General features: G+C 43.0%; 1 long non-coding RNA gene across 1 annotated transcript; it reads left to right on the top strand.

Moving 5' to 3' along the window:
* Positions 1-1754: 1754 nt before the first annotated feature.
* LOC134473676 (uncharacterized) lies at positions 1755-9553 on the top strand. Its single transcript, XR_010044051.1, has 2 exons — positions 1755-7255; positions 8245-9553. It is a non-coding gene; the product is annotated as an uncharacterized LOC134473676 (long non-coding RNA).
* The last annotated feature ends 5643 nt before the right edge of the window (positions 9554-15196 follow it).

The raw sequence follows: 15196 nt of genomic DNA on the forward strand, positions 1-15196 counted from the left end.
GGGATTTTTTACATAAAAGACTTATTTTCAAGTCTTTTTCTTTCTAACGTATTACCCCTTTTTAGTTCTTTTTTGCCTTTTTACAGTGACTGGATTCTCCAGTATACTCCCAAAAAGGGGCAGTAAGAATAAACATCTCTGCCTTTATTCCTTATTTAATCCAGAGGCATTTGGTCTTTACCCTAATTAGCTGTAAAATTCTCTGAGATGTTTTTTATCATACTAAGGAAGTTCCCTTCTATTCCTTCTTTGCTGAATGTTTTAATAAATGGATGTTGAATTTTATCAAATGGTTTTTCTGCATCTTTGGAGACAGTTTTTCTTTTAGTGGTAAATGATACTGATTTTTTAGTGTTGCAACAACCTTCCATTACTAAATAAAGGTCACTTGGTCATGGTGCATTAAACTGCTTATATTATGAAGAATTTGATTTGCTAATATTTTGCTAAGTATTTTTGCATCTGTGCTCATTAAAAATACTGACCTTGAGATTCTTTGTACATAGTATCTCTTGTCTGTTTTCTATATTGGGTCATACTAGCCTCATAAAATGACTGGACATACTCTTTTTCTGTAGAAATATTTCTATTTTTCCTCCAGTATTTGAGACTTGCTTTTCTGTGTTCATTTAAAAACTACCAATTTCCCTCTAAGTCTGCTTTAGCTATCCCCCACTGACAATGATATGGTTTTCATTTTCATTCAATTCAGAATATTTTCTAATTTCCTTTCCAATTTATTTGTATAATGGAGAACATACTTCGGGCAATTACTCTTTTAAGTTTTTTTATGGTTCAGGGTATGTGCATGGGCATTTGAAAACATGTATTTTGCTGTTGTTGGATATAGTGTTCCATAAATGTCATTATCACATTGGCTGATAATATTTTTCAGTTCTTCTGTATACCTGATTTTCTAATTTATCAATCACTTCCTGAGGGGAGAGATTAACATCTTCAACTAAAACTGTGGATTTGTCTTTTTCCTGTAAAAGTACTTCTGGCTTGGCAAAATTTGAAGTGTTCCCTTCTCCTCTCCCCCCATCCCACCCAGAGGCATTCACATTTAGAAATGGTGTCTTAAGTTACTTTCTTGTTGTTGAAAACCAATACTTGTAAGTTAAAGGAGAAAAGTTTTATTTTAGCTCAGTTTGTAGAGGTTTCAGTTCACAGACAGGTCACCCCACTCAGGGCAGTATATAAGAGGGCCATTGCAGAGGACAAACAAAGTGGGCTGCCATCCAGGAAGCAGTGAGACTTCTTCCTACTTTCCCTTTTTATTACATCCAGGCTACAACCCTACTGGTTGGTGCCATCCACACCCACAATGGTCTCTCTTTAATAAGTCTAGTAATCACAACCAGAACTATGCTAAACCAATCAGTAGACTAATCCAATATCACACACACATAATTAAGTATCACATACTCGTCAGTCACCTTCCAAAAGCCATACCTATGAGTACTTAGAGGCTTTGGGAAAAAAAAACAAATGACATAACTTCTGGAATAACTGTCATCTTTACCATTATGCTGTTTCATTCTTTGTTCCTGGCAATATTTCATGTTCTGATGTCAACTTGGTCTGATACAAGTAAATCTTCTGTATCTCTGCTTATTCCTCTTTGACCTATTTATATACATTTAAAGTATCCTTCCGCTTGATATCCTACAGTTGGATCTTGCTCTTTGATCTTACAGACTTTTTTTGCACTGCAGTACTAGGGGTGGAACCCATATACTCCTTCATGTTAGGCAAGTGCCCTACCAAGGGTCTACACACTCAACTATGAGTAATTCATTACTAATTGTATCCTATTCATTATAGAATTGCAATGTTTTTTGCAGTTACCAGATTTTTTTTCTCTTAGCGTCTATCATTTTGGTTGTCAGCCTTGTAAATGGCCCTATGAAGGTCATTTGTCTGCTTTTCTCTGGCTTGAGATTTTTTTCTTTTTATTTTTCAGCAGTAAGCCATAGACGACATTTATGGGGGTGATTTTTTTTCTACATTTCACTCCCCTCCACTATCCTGTAATCTAAATTTTGAGATACATGGCTTCCCATGACTAATACATTTTATGTTAACAGTGTGTGTAGATGAGAGAGGAAAAATGAAGAAAATCTGTTGTTTAGACAAATATATTCATATAAAGGAATAACCACTCCTGTCATCACTTGTATACCTGGTCTGCACTATGACTGGTGTTCATAACCTCCCTCTTCCCCAGCCAGTCACCCTGCCTCTGCACTCCGTGAGCACCTACCTGCAGGTGACTCCCTACCTGCAGGTGTGATCTGCCTCTTGCTTTCAGTTATTTGCTATGTAATGAGTTCTCCCTCTCCCTCCCCCCAAAAAAAGAAGTGTTTAGTGACTTAAGACATAATTATTTCTCACAGTTCTGTGGCTCAGGGATTCAGACAGGCTCAGGGATTCAACTGTTCTGTTACCCATGGCTTCATCTGGAGTCATTCAGCTGCATTCAGCCCAGGTGGACCCAAAAGTCAGAGGCCTCCCTCACTAATGTGGATCCTTGGTGTTCCTTGATGTGATCTCTTTCTGTTTGGGGGATAAGCAGCATAGCCTGGAAGTCTCTGGTCAACTGGACTTAAAGGGTAGCTGCTTTCCAAGAAAGCAAACAGGATCTGCCAGTCCTCTCAGGGCGCATGTCCTGAGCCCTGTTCTCTTCTACAATCAGAGCCAGTGATGAGACCAGCCCAGATTAAATGGTAGGGAAATTCTCTCTTGGTAAGAAAGCATTCTGTAAGGTAAATTCCTGGAGTTGGAATTACTGCATAGAAGGTATTCTCCATTTTAAAAATGTAACACATATCCAATGGCTGGCTATTCCATTCTCACTAGTTTGCATTCTCATTAGTAATGAATAAAAATCTACTTCTCTGTGCCCTCATCAATCCCAAACACTAGTATCCCTTTTAATCTTTTCTAATTTAATGAAGGATCCTGACTATTGCATTTACTTTATTTTTAATACCACTGAAGTGGAACATTTTTCATGTGTTTATTGGCCACGAGAGGGTGTTCATTTTTGAACTGCCTAATCATGAGTTTTGCCTATTCTTTCTCCTGGACAACTGCTTGTCTGAGTATTGGTGTTCTTGTGAAAACTGCGTTATTAAAGTTTAACTGACCTCAGACAACCCTGCTAAGATATTATGAATTACCCTTGCCCAGAATGATTTATTTTTATTTCCGTTACTCTGTTCTTTATTTCCCTAAATTGTATCACCCTTTTCAGTCCTTTTCTCAGATTCATGTTAGAACTGCAAATTACCTCATTTTTCAGTTTGAGGCTACTGATAACTTAAAGAACTTGCCACAGATGCTAATTGGGCTGGGGTACACTCAGCTTGGACCCACAAATCTAACTCTGTCTTCTGGTCCAAATTATACCAACAGCACATTTGGCTCATGCCCTACAAGGCCCATGTCCTCCTTGAGTCTGACACTAAGAAATTCAGTCTATCCACATGAGTTCCCTGATGAGTAACATGGGTCCCAAATTTAATGTGTCCCTAGCCAACTATGTGACATTTGGTAAATTGCTCTAACTTTGGGGCTGTGGCTTCCCCCATCTACTAAGTGGGAACACCAAACTACTATATCTGGGTGCCTTTAAGACTAAGTGGGACATTTATACAGTATGGATTAGGGGCAAAAACAGCATAGGTAAAAGAATTCTAAGTAACTTACTTTAGTCTAAAATGTCTATTTTTGAAGACACCTAATCAAAACCTTTAAACATACTTTTCAATCACAGGTTTGAAACCTTGTGTTATTCATAATACCTTTTTAGAAGCATGAAAATAGCATTTCTCTACTACCTTTGTGCTTTTTCATTTGGTAAACACCGATTTTATTTTTCATTTTGCCTACAGGAGTCAACCAAACCAATTCAGCACTTCCTGTTTACTTTCTTACCAGACGTCTCACAGGAAGTGACAGGTTCTCTCAGCTTAAATAAGCTTCATTGGTTTAATTCTTCACTTTCTAGTTAGGCAGTCAGCCTGTGTTAGTACGAACAATGAACTGAATTGGCTGCAGAAGCCTTGTCTATTACATTCCCCTTCAACAGATGGATAGAAAGTCCTTTAATGCAACCAAGGGTGGGGATAGTGTCACGGTTTGTACAGTGTGTGTCAACTTGAGAAGTCTAGAACTTACCTAAGGGATTCAGCAGCTGTACATCCTGGGGTGTAGAGGACAAGCTGTTGCCATTCTAGGATATTGTTCATTGTGTCAACTTGAGAAGGTCAGACGTTTTAAGTGATTGAGCAAGGGGCCAGGGTCATCCTTACAATGGCCAGGGCCATTGTAACATCCTCAACCTGTGCAAGGAGGACACAGCAGATGGTGTGAGTGCTTCACCCACCCCAAGCGAGCAGCCTGCGTTCAACAAAAGGCAAAAGAGGAGGGACTGACGGCAGAGGAGCTCCAGTCTTTGCCTTCAGCTTGGATGTCATCTCCTGGCACAAACTGTTCGGCTTCCGCCGGGGATTCTTCAGCCTTCCCTTGTCGATTCCTCAGTGTTTCGTCAGGGACCCGTGGGTCTCCTGATCCAGACTTGCATGGAACACTGCAGTAAGCTCCAGCCCTTGGGCTGGACCCTTCAGTCTCCATCATGCAGACACTTTCTGCATGCTCCCTCATCCAACTTTGTGGCTGACCATTGTAAGCCAATCTTGTAATTTCTTATATTATTTGTATACCTGGTGTTGTATTTATATCACTAGTAAGCCTGACTGATACAGATGGTTTGCAAATGGGGACATCACCCAGAACCTTCAAATCAAGATATTAAAGCGTTTTCAACTCCACCTTGGTATGTGTGACAAGCACACAAAGAACACACAATCTGGTTTCCTTTGGAGATTGTCAATACTCTAAGAAGACTGAGTTTCATTTGTATTGAGTTACTGAAGTGTAAGCTTAGAAATATTTTATGTTTCCATCATAGTTTATTCTGCTTAGCATAAATCATCAAAGCCAACCATAACTTAGCATTTACTAGAGCTTTTTAAAAGTCAGTTGTATTATGCCCATGTCAAACACACCTTCATACAAGTCCCTCAAGGTCAATAGTTTAGAAATTCAACTTCTTCCTTCCTTTTCCCCACTCAACACTTATGGAAATATATGCTAATTGAAACAGAAGCAGCCTACCCAGCTAACAGGGTTAGATTATGCTTAACACAAGATTAATGAGAAACAAGTTTAAAGAAAAAGTAACATTTTTCAAGCAATAAGAGATTCAATTCCAAGTAAAAGCCAACAAATCTGGGTCTGTCAAATACCAAGTTCTGCTTTCCCTTGACTTGACTCAGAAGAATCAGAGAAAGAGGAAATCCTGTATGTCCCATCTTATTCCAGCCATTCTTTCCCCACTTTGGCACAATGTAGCTGCCTTCTCTCATTTGCTAGGCCCTAAAGGCAGATTCTCCACAGCAGAAAACAACACTGCAGATGCAAAGCTTGGAAGGAGATTCTACACTGTTTACTTCTCAGATGACCTGCAAGAAGGAATCACAAAGCCCAAGCATACCACAGGCTGCCACTAAGAGTTGTCCCATGCAGATGTGATTATCTCCATGAAAAAGGAGAATCAGAGACAATGGATGCTGAAAGTCACAGGTACTAGCAAAACACCTTTGAAACAGTCTACTGTTGATGTCTGATGGGATCATAAATCAGCAACTAACACACTTTTGAAATAGATTTAGAGAACAGTATTTGCTTAGAAGGACAAAGCCTAAGGATCTTGATTAATTTGCTAAGAGTGTACTCACACACAGCATGACACATCTAAACTACTGGCAGGGAGCAGATTCCCTCCTAAGTTTCCACTTCTTTCAGGATCTAAAGTTCTCTCCTCTAGCACATGTTCAGTTCTAGATAAGTACCCTAAATTCCTTCAAAATTGACAAAGCATGCTGGAAATACATTTCACACATTTAAAAAGTGATGTCGTTCATACCTAAGATCTTAAGTTTTAATTTCTGATGTCATTTTCCCCTGGTATTCAGGGCTCTTTGGAGAAAGGGAATTTTCCAAGACTAAGGCAGTGTGAAATTCCTGGGGGAAAAATGATCCCAGAACATCTATGATACAAAAAAATAAGATGTGATTCAAAGAATCAGGGGGACATGTCCAAACCACAGGTTTGGAGAGGCTCAGACTGAACATGGAATGATGCAAGCATCCAAATAAATACAGGCAGTAATGGGTTACCATCGAAGAATAAATTCCCATGAGTCACACCTTATAAATTAAGCATATAATGGAAGAAAGAGTTCTTTGCCTCACATCAAATAGTACATACAGAAGGAATCATGTCACTAAGAGACCATCAGTGGGTGAAAAGCCAGACAACCAGCAGATATTTACCGAGCTCAAATCTCGCCACCAACTTCAAATTACCAATTACAAAGGAAAATAGTAACAAAGGGAAAAAAACTAGTGGTCTTTAAATTATTACCATAGATATTGTAAATGCAAATACAATAGTCCTCCCTTACAGTGGAAGATTTATTTCAGGACCCTTGTGGATGTCTGAAACTACAGGTACTACTGATTTCTGTATATACTGTTTTTGTCTGTACATACTTGTCTGTCATAAACTACTTTCTAGATTGGGCACAGTAAGACACTAACAACAATAATAAAATAGATCCATAACAATCTACTATATTAAAATTGCCAGAATCATGACTACTTACACTGTGGAGCCATTATTAAATAAAGTAAGGGCTATATGATGTGGGAAGCCGCCTATGATGGCGCCCATTTCCTGCTTCCGGGTTCTTCCCGGCCTGAACAAGCCCGCCAAATTGTCATATCTGCCCAGTTACCCGTGACACTAGCCTATCAGCTTGTTAGGCGCGCTTCTCTGTGATTGGATACTGCTTCCCCTTATAAGAGGTTGTTCCTGCCCCCAACGGCGGAAGAGGAATCAACACCGAGGGTGGCGGACCTCGTTAGGTCCGGTTCGCTGTACGTAATAAAGTTTGAGAGCTGATCCTGCTCGAGTTTGGTCTCCTGTCTCCCGCGGCTCCGGTCATCTGGTGGCCCCCGTACGGGGAATAAAAGACTCAGCGACGTGCCTCTTCGGCCGGGAGGTGCGATTGCTGTCGCCTGCGGTACGACGGAGGACCTGGCCCAATAACAACGGAAGGCCGCGAGCACCTCTTCTCTTCACCCTGATCAGCTACGTGAGATACAGCGGTTCCCGGGACAGGTGAGTACTGGGTCACCTGGGTTGGGTGGACGCACCTAACAGATTTTGAGCGCCACACGAGTGGACGCCGGTTTTTTTTTTTTCTTTTCTTTTCCCTTTGCATCTGTTTTGCTTTCGCTTCGCTAATACAGCCCGACAGGCTTTTGAGCTCGGCCGATTGTGGGTCTCCGGAGGACCCTCAGGGCTCTAATTCTGATTCGGATTCGGAAGGCTCAGAAGAGGAGGTCGTCTTTGCTAAGCATGACCCTCCTACACCGTTAAAAGGAACTTAGGGCTCGGGAAGATAAAAAGGGGAACCAAACACCACCCTGCCCGAGCTACTCCGCCTTACGGGAGGAGCTTAAGCCCTTCCGCCCTTTGGCAAGTTCGCGACCCACGATCGCCCCTTTCAGGGCGCCAGGCCCCACTGCACCGCCGTGGCTGGAAGAGGAGTTGCTCCCTGGGCTGCCACCACAACCTATGGCACCGCCCTGGTTAGAGGGAGAGCTACTTCCTGGGTTGCCTTCTGCGTGTGCGTTCTCAAGACAGCTAGACAACCCACGGCTGTCATTTGGCAACAGGGACCCTTGCTTTGGGCCCATCCAAAAATGTCTCCTGCTAAGGCTATTGACCATTAACAAATTGAGACCTTAACAACGTGTCTAGATTCCTGGGCGATTCTCCGGTGTACGTTTCAAGGGACCATAGATAATCAATTACGTTCCTTCCACCAGAGGGTATGGTCGCAGCTTCCCTTTGAGTGTTCCGGTCTCCATGCATTCCCGGTACAAGTAGGAGGCAGGGGAGGAGGAGGAAGAATATCATTGGCACTCTTTACCATAAATTTTTTAAACCTTAATCATAATAATCATTCCCCTGCCATAGAGCACAATAATCCGTCCCCAACCGACAAAGGGCTGGTGAGATGGAAAGATGTCCTTACAGGACAATGGATGGGCCCGGATCCAGTGATTAGCTGGACCCGAGGTGCGGTTTGTGTCTTCCCACAGGAACCAGGCTGCGAACCGCTGTGGGTCCCGGAAAGATTGACGCGAGCAGTAAACTCCCCACCAGTTCCTGATAAAGCACAGGAGGATAAGCCCGTGGACACAAGTCAACTCGACCCTTCTGGGACCGACGCTCAGCGCCCGAGACCATCTACAAACTAAAATGTCTGGTTTGGAGTTTTTTCTATTCTGTGGGTTCCTATTAATCACCCCTGTGATATGCTCAGATTCCACAGAACCACCACAATATCTTTGGGGTCCTTGGCACCACCCGCCTACATTGGCACCTTTTTCGGTGGCCTCGCCCGCCTCACCCAGGGTTTACACCATCAATCAAACAGTCCTTGATTATGACCCACCCGCTTAACTCCGGTCGACCCTCCATTTCTCTTCCTTCTGTCCCACGATTACCTCTTTTTGGATCCTAATTGCCATGGCTATCCTAGTAGGGCTTGTGGTTATTAAATGCTTGTTAGATCGCCTCATACAAACTCAGCAGCAGGTTAAGATCACAGCTATGGCAGCCATGCAAATGGCAGCAGGTGGCCCATCAGGCCAGCAGGCTGCCGCATATCTCCTTCACATTGCAGAACATCAGCTATAAGAGCTGAGTGGGCAAGCCAATGACGGGTAAGACGGGAAAAGCCCTCCCGGTCAACCTAAGACAGGCTCCACTCAGATATACATGGCCTATAAGGCCAGGGGTCCCTCCCGGAGTCAAATTATTGGCATTGAGATGCGAGACCAAGGGTACTGCAGTGCCATCCGCCCCAAAGGTTGGGGGGAAGGCAGGAATGAATGTCTATATGCATCCAGGTTCAGTTCACAAAAGCCTGGCCCTGCGAAAAAATGAACCACTCACCTTGAGCATGGTCCTGGCGCAAGGATATGCACAAAACAGGGTGATGCACAGCAGGGTATAGACCTCTACATTCTCTCATGCCTCGGCCTACAAGGTAGGCCCACTCCTAGGTGTCTAACAGCAACAAGGTCATAGACACCTTGGAGGGACCCACAGACCATCCTATTTTAATAAATAAAAAAGGGGGAGATGTGGGAAGCCGCCTATGATGGCGCCCATTTCCTGCTTCCGGGTTCTTCCCGGCCTGAACAAGCCCGCCAAATTGTCATATCTGCCCAGTTACCCGTGACACTAGCCTATCAGCTTGTTAGGCGCGCTTCTCTGTGATTGGATACTGCTTCCCCTTATAAGAGGTTGTTCCTGCCCCCAACGGCGGAAGAGGAATCAACACCGAGGGTGGCGGACCTTATTAGGTCCGGTTCGCTGTACGTAATAAAGTTTGAGAGCTGATCCTGCTCGAGTTTGGTCTCCTGTCTCCCGCGGCTCCGGTCAATATGAAGACAAGCACCACAACACTTGGACAGTTTCTGTGGTAATCAAGACAGCCAAGTGAGCCACAGGCAGGTTGGATACACATCAATGGATTCACTGGGGAAAGTACGGATTCGTGTCGCATTCCAGACAAGATACAGAAGGGTGGCACAAGATTTTAGTGTCTGTACCTCTTAGGATGGTACACAATTTAAAACTTAAAGAGAATTTCTATTTAGTATTTTCTGACTGGCAACCACGGGCCACTGAAATGGGAAGGGAAAGAAGTGTCCCTCCTGCATACTATCACATACTCTTCCAACTGTTCGAGTTCACAAATGATTAAGTAGTTCTTGGGCCTAAATTTAATCTTCCTCAGACTAATGTATTAAGAAATAGGGAGAAATTCATTTATAACAGTTCAAAGAATATCTCCAGTTCACATACTTTGATTTTTTGTAAATGGACAAATGCCTAAAACAGCTCAATCTGGGAAGTACAGTATCTTTCCCTTCAAAAGCCAGTGCAGATTGACACAACATGCTAGGGCACACAGAAGCAAAGCTACAAACACTACAGCACCACGTGGACAGAGGTGGCAGTTCCAGGATGCCCCCTCAATTCTGTCCCCTTCACTAGCAAGGACTCTGGCTTTTGTTATCTCCTGCTTTTGTTGTCTATGTGAAAGCAGAAACACTTCTCAGTGACCACAGTGGTTAGGTTACATGAGGCAGGCAGGTCACTGACGTCAGAGAGGGCTGACAGAGTAAACAGGTCGCGCCTGCACAGTGCTGGTTCAGTTGGGCTCTGGCCACCTGGTTATGTGATGAACTGCTCTAGTGTTCCCAAGAGACCGGACCGGTACCTCCAAGATTATATTCAGACGTTAAAATGCACACCCACAAACAGCCATCCCAGACCTCTAATCTTACTTTATGACCAAACTGTAATTACATTACAGCAATTACTTGAATATTACATTTTTATTACTGTTATGTCATTATGTCTACTAGGAAAAATATATGCCTACCTTAACCAATAAAATTCTTAATGACTCAGTTAAGCCATGTCTACATAAAACCCCTGACTGAAACATTTTGGTCAAAATAATTTTTAGGGCCTAAGGGAAGAAGAGAGTTAATTTTCACTGCCCTAAGAACAAGAGGACTTCCATCTGTAGATGTACTTGTAGAGGTTAAAATGATCCAGGCAAGGCTAATCAAAAAGTTACAATGATTGAAAGCTGAATTTATAAAAGCCATCAATTTATCTTCTGGTCAGCTCCAGTTATAAACCAAAAGTGGAGCTAGAAATCAGAAATTGCGCACATCTCCATCCTCCAAACACATGTATGCCCAAAATGGCTAGTAGGCCTAAAAGCAAAGAGATTCTTACTGACCACTTCTGCAGAGTTTTTGGAAGCCAGTGCTTTATGTAGACTAAGGATACTCTAAAAAATAAAAATACTACTGTGGCACTTACATTTTTAGTCATTATATTTTACTTCATTACCCCTCTTCAGGAGTATCTCATTCTCTGTAGACTAGGGGCATGCACAACTTATCCTAACGAAAACTGCCAGTCTGCACACTGACTGTGTTCCAGGGGAAGATCTCTGCCCCTCACCACCTGCCCACTTACCCCAAGGCTGTGTGTCCCTGTCCTGAGCTGGAGAGACCCATACAAGCATGTCATGCTATCTCAGAAATAATTTTATACTTTGGAAATCAAATTGACTCCATTAAATTTTGAGTATACCCTTTAAGTTGAAATTAGTAAAAACATTAATATTTAGTCACTTTTGAAGTGTTTTTTCATATGCAGTTTTTACATATGTATTTTGTCTATAAACACTTTCCTACAAGAAAATGAAGTGGCTAAACAGGTTTGCTTCCCCTAGAAAGCTTAGCCCAAGATTTGGTTTTTGCTTCATTTTTAAAAACTCTTTTGGCAAATATGTGTTCCATATTACTAAGTAAACCTCAGGGCCCAATTCTGCAGTTATTTGCATCTGCTGGACATATTCACTATGGAACATTTATGATTGCCTACAAACATGAGAAGTATTACTGGGGCTATTTTTAGCACTATTTTGGCAATGTGGGGAAAAAATTCTATAGAATCTTAATGAGAAAGCTGAATGAGTCTTTGAAATGTGGTTATGATTCCCTGGCCTTATTAAGTGGTGATGTCACCAGTGCTGAGCAGCAAGGCACAGTGGAATCCCTCACTGCAGCAGGCCCTGGAGGCTGCAGTGAGGGAAGGGTACGATGAGTGTGGCTGTGCCGAGCTCCCCTACCCCCAGCCCTGAATGTTGTGTGCATGTGTTTTTTTAATAGAACTTTACCTACCCAATGTCTTTTTTTCTGTTTGTTGTCCTCAGCTGTCTTACAGAAATAAGAGCCCCTTACGTTAGCTACTAGACAAAGACAGCTGTTTCCTCCCCCTCATGTGAGTCCTCTCACTTAAAAAGTACTAGGATTTCAAAAAAATCTGGCAGCACTCAGGAGGTTGAGGCAGGAGGATTGCTTCAAGTTCAAGGCCAGCCTGGGCTACAAAATGAGTTCAACGCCAGCCTGAACTGCATAATGAAATCCCATCTCAAAAAGACAACAAAAGAAGGAAGAGAAGAGAAGAGAAGAGTCTGGAATGTGCCTCAGTCTGATGGAGGAGATCCTTCTTTGCCCCTTCCCCTAAACTCCCTTTCAGACCTCCTTGGCCCTTCCCATTCTGACTCTGATTCATGCCGTCCACAGGACAACAGATGCAGGAAAAAGGGATGAGGTTGCTTGGGTACAGGCTGCAAATGGGACTGAGCAGGGCCCTGCATGCCACATGCTAAGTCTTGTGTCCTTGGTATCACTCAGGGTCCACTCAGAGGGACCATGGCTTCTCACTTATGTACTAGGGGACGCATATGTTTATACTCCTTCTGCCATAAGAGGCCACATTTTTCCTGTATGAACAAAGCAGTGCTCACAGAAGCCCTACAACTGGCCCAAAGGAAGCAGGGCGTAGCACACTGAGGCCAGAGTTCCTCCAGAGAAAATGCTGGCTGGGGCAACAGTGAGCACACATGAGGTCACTCCTCCTAAGGACAGCACCCCAGGATACATCCTTTCATCTCAGACAGCAAGGCTCGAACCTTTCCGAATTGCAGGACCAGCCACAGCTTCAGGAGAAACAATTCTCATTCATCCAGAAGCCTGTACCAGCAGGACCTACAGAGAATTCCACGTTGCTGGGTCCGATCTGGATCTGCTTGGCGGAACTAGGATGTGGGAGTGAATAGCTATTCTCAGATCCTCCAGAGTGTCATAAAATCACTCAAGTTCAGAGCAAAAACAAGTGTAGGACCTCCTACAAGCCCTTTCTTTCAAAGATTAAACATTTCTTTTGGCCCTCACTCCCCCAAAGGTGTTATCTTCTCAGCCACAGAAGCCTACCTCCCCTTCCACATCTATCCTTACTGATGCTCTGCAGTCTGGATCTTTTGGGGAAAGGGTTCTGATTCTTGGGCATAGACCACTGGTATTCCAAGTCCACTAGTCCTTTGACAGAGCATTCATGACCCAGCAAGGCCCATCACCCAGCCAGACTGATTCGATGGCTTAAATTCTCTTCACAGGCCATCCATGATTGCCATAGGCTTCATGGAACTTAGAGTTATCAACCTAGTTTTATCCCCAACTCTGCTCTAGTCCCAACCATGCCCACCATGACACCCATTCTCATGAGTGTCAGAGGCATCTGAATTTTTGCATTGGATTCTGGGGGCCCAATCCAGTCTGCTACAGTGAGATACGGACCCTTTCAGGACACTTATTTCTTGCCTTTTACACTTTGGCAACAGCCACCATGAACTTGATGGGGACTCCTGACAACTACCTGTGCAGAGATGCCTGTCAGGCCCACTCGGACTTCTGTATTTACAGTGTGCCACATGATTCAGGCCTAGGGCCCCTGCATCACACACCTAGCACAGTGATTTTGACTAATGCAAATCTTCACAGAGATAGTCCATCAGTCCAATTAGCTGTTCTAAATCTAGCATCATGTACTTGTTGATCACTTCCTTCAGCCCATCAGTCCTCCTGAACTGAGGTTACACTGGAGATGACACATGGCCTTTGAGCCAATGCTTGGAAGATTATCTTTGCAAAAAGAATGTTAATCTGGCAAATCTCTAAGTCAAGAATCAGGACTCTATTTTGGAATATTATATTTGCAATGCTGAATATTATCTTAAGTGGATTCCACAGAAAGAATGCATTTATTGTTACAATACACTGTTTTTATCTTTACACCTTTTTAAAATTTTATTTTGAAAGTAATAAAATGCAATGGCAAAAGAACAGAACAAAGCCAATGGGAGACAATGCAGTGAAACTGGTACAGGATTTCACAGTAGGATACCTGGATAGTAGTAATAGGTACTATGATACATCTCTTTAACTTCACAATAGTTGTCCAGTCAATTAGGTATAGCAAAATCAAACCAAAAATAGAACATTATAAAACCAATTGAGAATACTGAATAAAACAAGAGAAACATAAAACAAAACAGTGAAAACACCCTTTGCCTTCAAACAGAAGATAGAAGGAAATCCCCCATATTTGCTATACTGCATATGGTCATCCTCCCAAGAGATGCTGAGACATCTATCCCCAGTAGCTATGGCGGGGCGGGCAGGAGCAGGAAAGGGTGCTTGATTTTCAGCCCATGTGGCAGTAGGCTCATAGGTAATGGTTCTCCTCCAGGCCCACACCAAAGGCGCTTACCAAGGGGGCCAGTGAATAAGCTGCCTGAGTCCCACCAGGACTTGGGACTGGATCTTGGGAGTTCAAAATACACTGTTTCTATAAACTTCAGTTAAACACTTTCTTCCTTTCACAGCCTGCCTCTCACACACGAATATTACACTATTCTGAACTCCAAGTCCACCTAAGACGCCATCTCATGTGCTATCCCCTCCTCCTGTCCTCGAGTGTGGCCTATGGGAGCCTCTCACGGCTAGCAGCTACACTGCTCCTCTTGTGGCCAATCAATTGTATGTGCTGCTGCTGTTACATAAAATACTGACTTACCTTAATTAGTTCTAATTTTTTGTAAAATCTTTTACAAACTCTGTACCTGTTAGGTACTGCCAACTAACAAATATCCTAAAACTCAACAGTTTAAAACCACAAGTACTTATTACTCCTCACGAGCCCACAGTTCTTTCAGTCTTGGTGAGTCACCATCAACTGTTGGGATCAATAGTTGAGTCTGATGGGGGGGGATCAGTAGAGACACAGGGCTCTTCATTTGGTCTCACCTTTAGTACAGGCCTGTTCTATCAATAGTAGAGTTCATTAGGAAGGTCTACTGAACAGTGTAACTTTTACCACAACCTCTGGCCACAACCAACCAGACTCAAGAGGAAGGGAGCAGGTTCTACTTCCTTCTGAAAAGAACTACAAAGTATGGGTATTTTTCCAATCAATTTACCAGTACTGTACTCTATCAGTTCTTTTTTTTTTTTTTTTCTACTCAGTACCAGGGATCGAACTCATGATCGCCTGCTTTCAAGGCAGGTTCATATACCGCTGAGCTAAATCCCCAGCCCAAGTACTGTACTC

This window comes from Cavia porcellus, unplaced genomic scaffold, assembly GCF_034190915.1.
Source record: "Cavia porcellus strain 051 isolate PalLab524CR breed Dunkin Hartley unplaced genomic scaffold, mCavPor4.1 scaffold_28, whole genome shotgun sequence".
In the NCBI taxonomy this organism is placed as follows: domain Eukaryota; kingdom Metazoa; phylum Chordata; class Mammalia; order Rodentia; family Caviidae; genus Cavia; species Cavia porcellus.